Source organism: Otolemur garnettii, unplaced genomic scaffold (genome assembly GCF_000181295.1).
Source record: "Otolemur garnettii isolate 467f Iridium unplaced genomic scaffold, OtoGar3 scaffold00236, whole genome shotgun sequence".
NCBI classification, from domain to species: domain Eukaryota; kingdom Metazoa; phylum Chordata; class Mammalia; order Primates; family Galagidae; genus Otolemur; species Otolemur garnettii.
The window spans coordinates 286,852-296,398 of NW_003852631.1; positions in this window are offsets into that span (position 1 = coordinate 286,852).

Sequence of the window (9,547 nt, forward strand, 5' to 3'; positions counted from 1 at the left end):
ATCAATCAGTTGCATCTAAGTGGGGGTCCGAGTCTATACCTTCAGCTTGCAGGGGTACAACACTGGTGACTGATGTCTCTAGTCAGCCATTTCATCCCACCCTTAGGCATTTTTTATAAGGCAGATGTAGTGGTCATGAAGTCCTTCAGCTCTTGCTTATCTGGAAAAGATTTCATTTCTCCTCCATTTCTAAAGAATGCCTTTGCTGAGGACAGTATTCTTGGGCTGAGTTTTCTTTTCTTTCAGTATGAGTATGTCATTCCATTCTCTCCTGACCTGTGAGGTTCTTGCTGAGGAATCCACTGATAGTCTAATGGAGATTTTCTTATATACATGTGATGTGATGCTTTTCTCCTGCTGCTTTTTGAATTCTCTTTTTGTCTTTGACTTTTGGCAATTTGATTATAATATGCCTCAAAGAGGATATATTCAAATGTGGGTTGAATCTATTTGGGCACCTATAATCTTCAAGGGTCTGAGTGACTTTTCATCAATTACTTTATTAAAAAAGTTTTTGTGCCATTCTCCATCTCTTCTTCTACTGAGTCTTCCTTTATGCAAATGCTTGGTCACTTAATTGTGTCTCAGAAGTCGCACAGGCCACCGTTATTCTTTTTCCTTCTTCCCTCCTCCCACCCCCGCTGAGTCATTCCCAAAAACTTCCTTAAAATTCACAGATTATTTCTTCTGCTCAACCTGCTATCTGCTGTTGAGACTGTCAATTGTATTTTTAAATTGTACTCCTTCAATTCTTCAGCTTCAGGGTTTCTTTTTGGTTCTTTTTATTTTTAAATAATATGTGTCTCTTTGAATTTCTCATTCAGGTTAAGAATTGTTTTTCTGATTTCACTGAATTGTCTGGTTGTATTCTCACTGAATTTCCTTAAGTTTATCTTTTTAAATTTTGTTTTGGGGGGTAACTTATAAATTTTCATTTCTTTGGGGTCAATTACCGGAGAGTTGTTGTATCACTTTGGTGGTATCATATTTTCTTTTTCATCTTCCTTGTGTCCCTTTGTTAATGTCTGTGCATCTAGTGACGCAGTCAAAGTTTCCAAACTTCAAAGAGTAGCTTTCATAGAGAAAGGCTTTCCCTGCAGATGGACCTGATGGTGTCAGCTGGGCAGGATGTAGTGACTCTGGTTAAATGTGGCCTCAATAGTGTAATCTCCATGCGGTTTCTTCAGCTGTGGTTAATGTTAGCCATGACTAAAGGTACCTCAGTGATCTAAGCTGAAGGTGCTGTGGCAGTGGCAGCGGCAGTAACTACATAAGTTTTAGGGATCCTCCATTCTTGTCCTCACAGTGGAGAATCTTAGCTGAGGGGATCTCCCTTGGCGTTGGGTCTGACAGGGCTCATAGGCAGCAACAGTGTCACTGTGATCCAGGAGGGCACAGGTGCTGAGGAAGCTGTGTGTTTGGGTTCCTGGTCTCATAAAACTATGGCAGCACCTGGGACTTGAGGCATAGGTCAACTCCCCAAGGTACTAGTACAAACTTTCTCTCACTAAGCCAGGGTTGTTTCCTGAGCTGGGATATAGCTGTGGTTCTGACCCTGGGAGGTGGAGGGCACATCCTAGCACATCTCCAAGAAGGGGTGGGTGTTTTAGAGGCTCTAGCCCTGAGAATCATGGCAAAACTGCAATTTGGGCCTCAGATTTTGGCTCTATAAGGCCAGACATAGCAGCAGTAAGGACCCAGGAATGGCAAAATGCCACTCTTGCTTGGTACCCAGGGGTAGGGAGCAGCACAGCAACGTTCTCTCCCTGGAGAGGTAAGGTGCCTCAGCAGCTCAGACTGGAGGAGGCTTGTCGAGCTCCCAGCAGGAAAGATGCTGAAGCTGTTCATCCTGAAGGGTGAGATCACATAGCTCAGCCAAGGCTCAGATTCCTGGGGATGAAAGTACCGCTTCTGCTCAATTCCAGAAAGCACAGCTACTTTGGTCAGTGGGAGGAACCTCTGGTGCCACATCAGTTGTGGTGCTGGGTGGTTCAAATGCTCTTGTATGCTACAGACTTGGAGCCCCAGGAGGACAGGGTGCTGCCTCAGCTGTGGCTCTGGGGATATAACTACTCTGGGGTGGAGGAGGCCAGAGGCCCCTAGAGGATAGGGCACCATGTTTGCTCTGGATGGCTGTGGTCCTGGAGGCATGACTATTCTGGTAGTTTAAGGCATGGGGTTCCCAGGGGTAACCTCTAATTCAGCTCAGCCCTATGGGGAGAGTGCACCAACATCTGGGTTGGGGAGAATGGGGTGGCTCTGCACTGCAGTAGTTTGGCCCTAAAGAGTAGGCTTGCTGGCAGCAACTCTACTCAGAGATGTTGCACAAGTGGGTGGGCATAGTACAGCGGTGGCTGAACCTCAGGGATGGAGGGAAGCAAAAGCTGCTTGCTCCAAGAGCAGTACGCCTTCTAACAGTGACTCTGGCTACAAGGTAGTGTGCAGCAGTGGCAGCACTGGCCAAGAAGGGTGGGAGCTGGGACAGCGTCAGATCCTTCTCTCAGGGTGGCTCACTGTGTGGACTCTGGCAACTCCTCAGCTGGGCTCAGAGCCCTGAGAACTTCAAGAGTTCCCAATAGCAAAGACTGTAGGAGTCCACAGTGGTGATGGGGGTGCTGGAATTCTTGTGCTTACCTTTCCCTAGAGAGAAGTGTCTCCTAGTTCCAAGTTAATCCCAACTGGGAAGATGGGGTGGTAGAGGCAAGGTGTTCCCTTCCCTTCCTGCATGGTCATCCTGGGTTTCTGTGCTCCACAGAGTATCTGCTGATGCTTTGCTCTTACCTGGTGCTATTCTTTACTTGAGTAAAAATGTAAACATTTATTTTCTGTTTGGGGGTTTCTAGTGGGGAGGAAGAGTGATAGTAGCTTCTGATCGGCCATCTTGCTAACATCACCTCAAACAAGTATTCTTTTTAAAAGCAAAGCAGCCGTAAATGCATGCCTCCCTTCCTATGTGGGCATTCAGGTGTGCACTCCTGTAGAGGTAAGAGTAATAAAGGTGGTGATTAGTCATGTATCTTGTCTTCTCCTTTAGAGACAGACTGATGCAGGCAGCAATGGCACTGAAGAGAAGGATGCAAATTACATTTCATGTTCAGAGGTAAATAGGCCTATTTCCAGACCCTGAAATGACTGTCGGTGTCTTTTCCTTATTCTCTGGTGTTGTTAGAAAGTGACACATTTATGAACTACATATGTGGAGTTCTTGGATCCCAGTAAACAATCTTGGTTCTAACAAGGAAAGCGCTGTTTATGTTTCATTTCACTGGAGGACATGTTTAACCGCTGTGCTAGCCAGTGTACTGCTCTGTTAGTGTCCATGGGATTAGTTAGGAATTTCTAATGTATTGTTGTTATCTGTTAAGTGGAGAATTTAGCTTCAAATAGTTAGTAGTCAATGCTATCTTTACTCACAGTTAGATTCCTTCAATGGACAAGAAACAAGGCCAAACTTACAAGAGTGAAAAATTGGTTCAATTTAAATCTAAAGCTCTCTGTTTTTACATAAACCAGAGGGGGAAAAAATAGCTTTTAATATGTGAAGGACTCACCCAAAGTTTCCAACCGTTTTTCTTGTTAAGAATTGTAATGAATCTATCTCAGCTTATGAATTACCAGCATCCTATTTTTTTCCTAGCATTATGATTAATCCATGTACAGGACAAAAAATGTTGATCTATGAACTCTTTTAACTTTAGCTAGTTCAGCTCTTTCAATCCATGAACTGGATTTCTTTGATCTGGACTACTTGATTTGACTTTCCAAACTTAAGTCTAGCAGAAAAATAAGGCATATGAAATATTAAACAGTTTTTGCTTGCAAGCTCAGGTGTTGAGAAGTTTGAAGTAATTAAAATATTTATTCTGGGCTCGGCGCCTGTGGCTCAACTGGCTAAGGCGACAGCCACATACACCTAAGGTGGCGGGTTTGAATCCAGCCCAGGCCCGCCAAACAACAATGACGGCTACAACCAAAAAATGGCCAGGCGTTGTGGCAGGCACCTGTGGTCCCAGCTACTTGGGAGGCAGAGACAGGAGACTCACTTGAGCCCAGGAGTTGGAGGTTGCTGTGAACTGTGATGCCATGGCACTCTACCCAGGGGGACAGCTTGAGGCTCCGTCTGAAAAAAAAAATGTTTATTCTGAATATTTGATGTCTTACTCTTGATAATTTTGGATTAGGTTAATATTCCTTGAGCATACATTAATTAAGTTTAATACAAAAGGACTTTATTTTATTTCATCCAAAGCTATCTCCTTGACTTCATCCTGTCACTCAAACTTTCATCCTATTGCTTGAGGCTAAGCGTTTGTGACCAGCCTGAAAAACAGAGTGAGACCTTGTCTCTACAAAATATTTAGCAGGGCATGGTTATGTACACCTGCAGTCTCAGCTCCCAGGGAGGCTAAGGAGGGAGGATCACTTGAGCCTCAGGGTTCAAGGCTACAATGAGGTCTGAGCGCACCACTGTACATCAGCTGGGTGACAGAGTGAGACTGTACCTCTTTAAAAATGAAAGAAAGGGGGAAAAAAAAACCTCCCATATCAAATTCTTCTGAAGTTCCCAAGGATAGGCCTTGTGTGTGCTTTTCTTTTAGGATTTGTCATTCTTTTCAAACGCAAAATGATTTGTTTTTATAGAACATTGGAGTTTGATTAGGTTTTCTCATGATGGTAAGAAGTAAATTTTCTCTTTCAGAAATATAACATTCCAAGAAGAAGGGGAAAGTGCATTTACTCACGGCCGAGGAGTTTTAAATTATCCATCTAGTTACGCATCCTTTAATCTCTATGTCAGATTCCTGTAAATGCTGGACTATGTCACTCTGTTATTCTGGCAGGATTCTCATGGAATACTGGACAAACTAATTCCAAAGTACAAAATGGCTATGATCCACCCAGAAAGCGACTTTTGACTTCTAAAGATAAATCCCCTGGCATGTTTAGCTGTTTAGTTCTAGATTTTGAAGTGAAAGAAACCCTCAAACTCTTCCCTTTTGTGTTTGTGGTGTTAGATCAAAATTTAATGTGACACTCAGTGCCAGGGTCCAGATCAGGTCTCCATGACAAAAGACACACCGCGAATGTTCAGCCGTAACACAGCAAGTAGGTAAACGGGCCAGATCTCGCCCGCTGCCTGTTTTGGTATAATCTGTGAAATAAGAATGGTTTTAAATTTTTAAAAGGTTAAAAACAAGATCCAAAGAATAATAATTTTTGATACATTAAAAATGAGCTGAAATACAAATTTCAGTGGTTATAAATAAAATTGTATTGGAAGACAACCATACTGGTTTACATATTATCTATGATTGTTTTCACAAAATGCAGAGTTAGTACTTGTGATAGAGATCGTGTGGTCTACAAAGCCTAAAATAGTCCCCATCTCTGGTCCTTTGTAGAAAGTTTTTGATGTCTGCTCTAAAACCAGTGGTTTTTCTGTGTGTAATTATTCTCAGAATGCATTAATTTAAAATCTCTATTGTGGGAAGTGAGAAATGAAGTTACTTCTCTATGATTGGTGGTGTTTGGAATTTTTTTTAATTGAATCTTTCTACATAATATTTTGCTCTGGTTTAGTGTGGTGGCACATGCCCATAATCTTTTGGGAGGCTGAGGTGAGAGGATCACTTGAGATCAGGAGTTTGAGTCCAGCCTGGCAACATAGTGGTATCTTGTCTATATTAAAAGAAAAAATTAGGGTGGTATCCATAACACAGTGGTTAGGGCGCCAACCACGTGCACTGAGGGTGACAGGTTCGAACCCAGCCCAGGCCAGCTGAATATGAATGATAACTACAACCAAAAAATAACCAGGTGTTGTGGCTGGCCCCTGTAGTTCCAGCTACTTGGGAGGCTGAGTCAAGAGAATCATTTAAGCGCAAGAGAGTTTGAGGTTGCTGTGAGCTGTGAAACCACAGTATTCTACCAAGGGCAACATAGTAAGACTCTGAAGAAAGAAAAGAAAAAGAAAAAGAAAAAGAAAAAGAAAAAGAAACAGAAACAGAAACAGAAACAGAAAGGGAAGAAGGGAAGGGAAGGGGAGGGGAGGGGAGGGGAAGGGAAGGGAAGGGAAGGGAAGGGAAGGGTTAGCTGTGCATATTGGCATGTACCTATAGTCCCAGACACTTGGGAGTCTGAGGCAGGAGGATCACTTAAGCCCAGAAGTTTGAGGTTGCTGTAGTTATGATAATGCCACTGCACTCTAACCCAGGCAACAAAGCAAGACCCTGTCTCCCCACCAGCTCCCAAATGCTTTATTCTCTCATAAGAATAAGATATAAAATGTGTTAAAAAATTATGAGAGAGCAAGAGAATAATTTTTAAAGCACCATCTGACAAGGATGTAACCCTCAACTTAACCCTACCACACATGTCAGGACAACAAAAGTATCCTACTTCAAAACTTGGAATACCCAGTGGAATGGGAAGCTCATACTGTGGCTGACAGCCTAATGAGACGTTGTATATTCTGCAATAATTACAGCTTTGAATTTCTTCATGCCTCTTCCCCAGTGGCTGACCTCAAAAACCACCTGGTACTTGGTCTTCTTCTAACCTCAACTTCTAAAGTGGTTAGTGAGGTCGACCAGAGTGCGTGTGAATCTTCTGCATGTTCTTACAGCTCTGCCCACACTCTGGTTGCCTTTAGAAAATGCTCACAAAATCCAAGACTCTTGGCCCAGCTCTGAGTCCTTAGCAAATTATACACTCAGTTAATCTCAGACTCTCCCTCTATAAAATAGAGTTCTTATCACTGAATTTCACTTGTTTTTTGTGAACATTAAATAAGGCCGTATTCAAAAGTAAAAGTGATTTGTAAACCATAAGGTTTTATAGCAGTGGTTCTCAACCCTTTTAATGCCATGGCCCTTTAATACAGTTCAAGGGGTTGTGACCCACAGATTGAGAACCGCTGCTTTATAGAAACAAATTGCATTATTAAGTATGGTTAGAAAGGAGAATGGTGAAACAATCTTAGTCCAAATTTTATAGTAGTCTAAATATAAATTAAATCAGAAGGAGATTCGAAAATGTAAGATTTAAGAGCATAGGTCTTACAGTTTTAAAATCAATTCAATATTGTATTTTGTCTCTGAATCATTTAATATATTTTATCCTTAGAAATAGCATCTGAAAAAATGGGTATACTTTTATCACCTTCCTCATCAGAATATTTCTGAGAATTAAGCAACATACATACAGACTTTGGTATACATATGCTCTAAATATAAAGGTAATGATTAGTCCAGGCTTACACCCGTAATCCCAGCACTTTGGGAAGCTGAGGTGGGAGGATCACTTGAGGTTGGGAGTTTGAGACCAGGCTGAGCAATATAGTGAGACTCTGTCTCTGCTCTCCCCAAGATTAAAATAAAAGAAATTAGTAATATTATTAAAATTATTATTAAGTAGGGAAAATTAAACTAGAATTAGTTCAACTATGATTTTAAGTTTTTAATAATTCTGGTCGATTAAATAAAAAATAAAATATGGGAGAAGAGAGAGAGGCCGTGGTAAGCTCTCATCCACTGGGCACAGTGTAGGGGTATACGGCACACCTCCTGGGTGAAGGGCTCAAGTACAACTTGGACTTTATCTAACAAATGCAAACAATGTAACCTAACTGTGAGTACCCACAGGTTAATCTGAAACTTTTTTAAAAAGTAGAAATATAGAGTATTTGTATTCTATATAAATAGACACAAAGCATTGGTAGAAATTTCTCTCATAAAAATTCTTAAGACACATATTCGTAACAAGAATTCTCTTTAAAACCAATAGCAAGAAAATGACCCCGGGTAACCATCCTGGGAAAATGCGAAGTATGACATCACAGTCATCTTTCTGTGGTTCATCTCAGCAGAGAGCTGGAAACGCAGACCTATGTTAGAAATTGACTACAGAATACAAAAGGCATGAGGTTGGTCACCAAGGACATTTGTGAGAAAGAGAAACTGTGGATGTCAAGAATCCACAAATGTGCCATATTTCCAAAGCAAGCATCCAAGTTTGGACATCATCTGTAGATTTTTAACTTACAGAGTCTTGTCAGCTCAGCAGAACTAAAGACTGTATTTGTTTCATACATGCTTCCAGAGTTACTTCAGACTCTGAGTCTCTGACCCAATGACTGACTTGTTACTAAGTATAAATCACTTGAACGCTTCTTAACCATTGGATGTGGCAAATTACCAATGTTTAGCCAAGCGAGGCAGCCACTGCTTTGTGGTTAAATGTTAAGAATGTAGAGCCAGACCACCTAGGTTTGAATTAACTTTGGTTACTCTACTGACAAGCCGCATGACCTGAGACAAGTCACTTTCCTTTATGTACTATACTCGTAAAATGCGAATAATATAAATACTCCCCTTTTAGGTTTTTGGGTGCTATTTATGATAATGAAATAAGTTGGCATTTTTTAAATGCTTATAATAGTACTTGTTCCACAGTATGCCCTCCATAGATATAAGATGTTGTCACTATCAGAAGTTATTTCCCTAAACCAGCAATTCTCAGACTTCAGGGACATCAGAATCACATGGCAAGCTTGTTAACACATTGGTTTCTGATTCACTGGATCTGGGAAGGAGCCTGTGCATTTGTGTTTTTTTAACAAGATCCAAGGTGATGCTGATGCTGTTGGCCCCAGGACCATATCTTGAGAACCACTGTCCTAAAACATTCATTCTGAATTTGCATCAAAGTTGAGTGTGTTATAACTATAGGAAATGAAACAAGGCCATTGGTTATTTTATTCAGTGATTGTGACTACAAGGAACCCTGTCTAGAACTGCAGGGACTCTTAAATGTGGTCAAGTTGGTGTAGGTTGATGCTGGAAGCATATTATATATATATATATATATGATGGAATATTATTCAGCCTTTTAAAAAGAGGGAGATCTACCATTTACCACAACACCACTGAACCTGGAGGATACTCTGCCCGGGTGAATAACCCAGACACAGAAAATACTGTATGATCTCAGTTTTACATGAAACCTAAAAAAAGAAGGCCAAATATACAGAGTTAGAGAATAAACTAGTGATTGAGGATCGGAGAGAGGAAAGGGAGAGATGAAGGTCTGCGAATACAAAGTCGCAGACGTATAGAATGAGCCCATCCAGAGATCTAATGCGCAACATGAGGATCGCGTTTAAAACTCAGACTGTAAAATTCCTGCTAAAGTAGATGTTAGCTGCTTTGCCACAAACGAAACATGGGTAACTATGTGCGATGATGGATATGTTAATTTGTTTTTACTACAGTAACCATTTTACTGTCTCTAAGTATCCCATAACGTCATGTTGTATTCTCGAAATGTGCAAAATAAAATTTATTTTAGAAAATGAAAAAAAGGGGAGAGGGCTCCTCCAGTTGGACTAAACAGTACATTTCAAGTGTAGGTATCACAGGCGGTTATCACTAACAAAATTTAGGGGAGCCACAGAGCCGAGAACAGCGTGCGGTGATGAAAGCAAGTCCTTAAACCAAAAGCCCACCTGTCAACAGGTGGAAGAGGTCGAGGAAGATACCGATGAGGG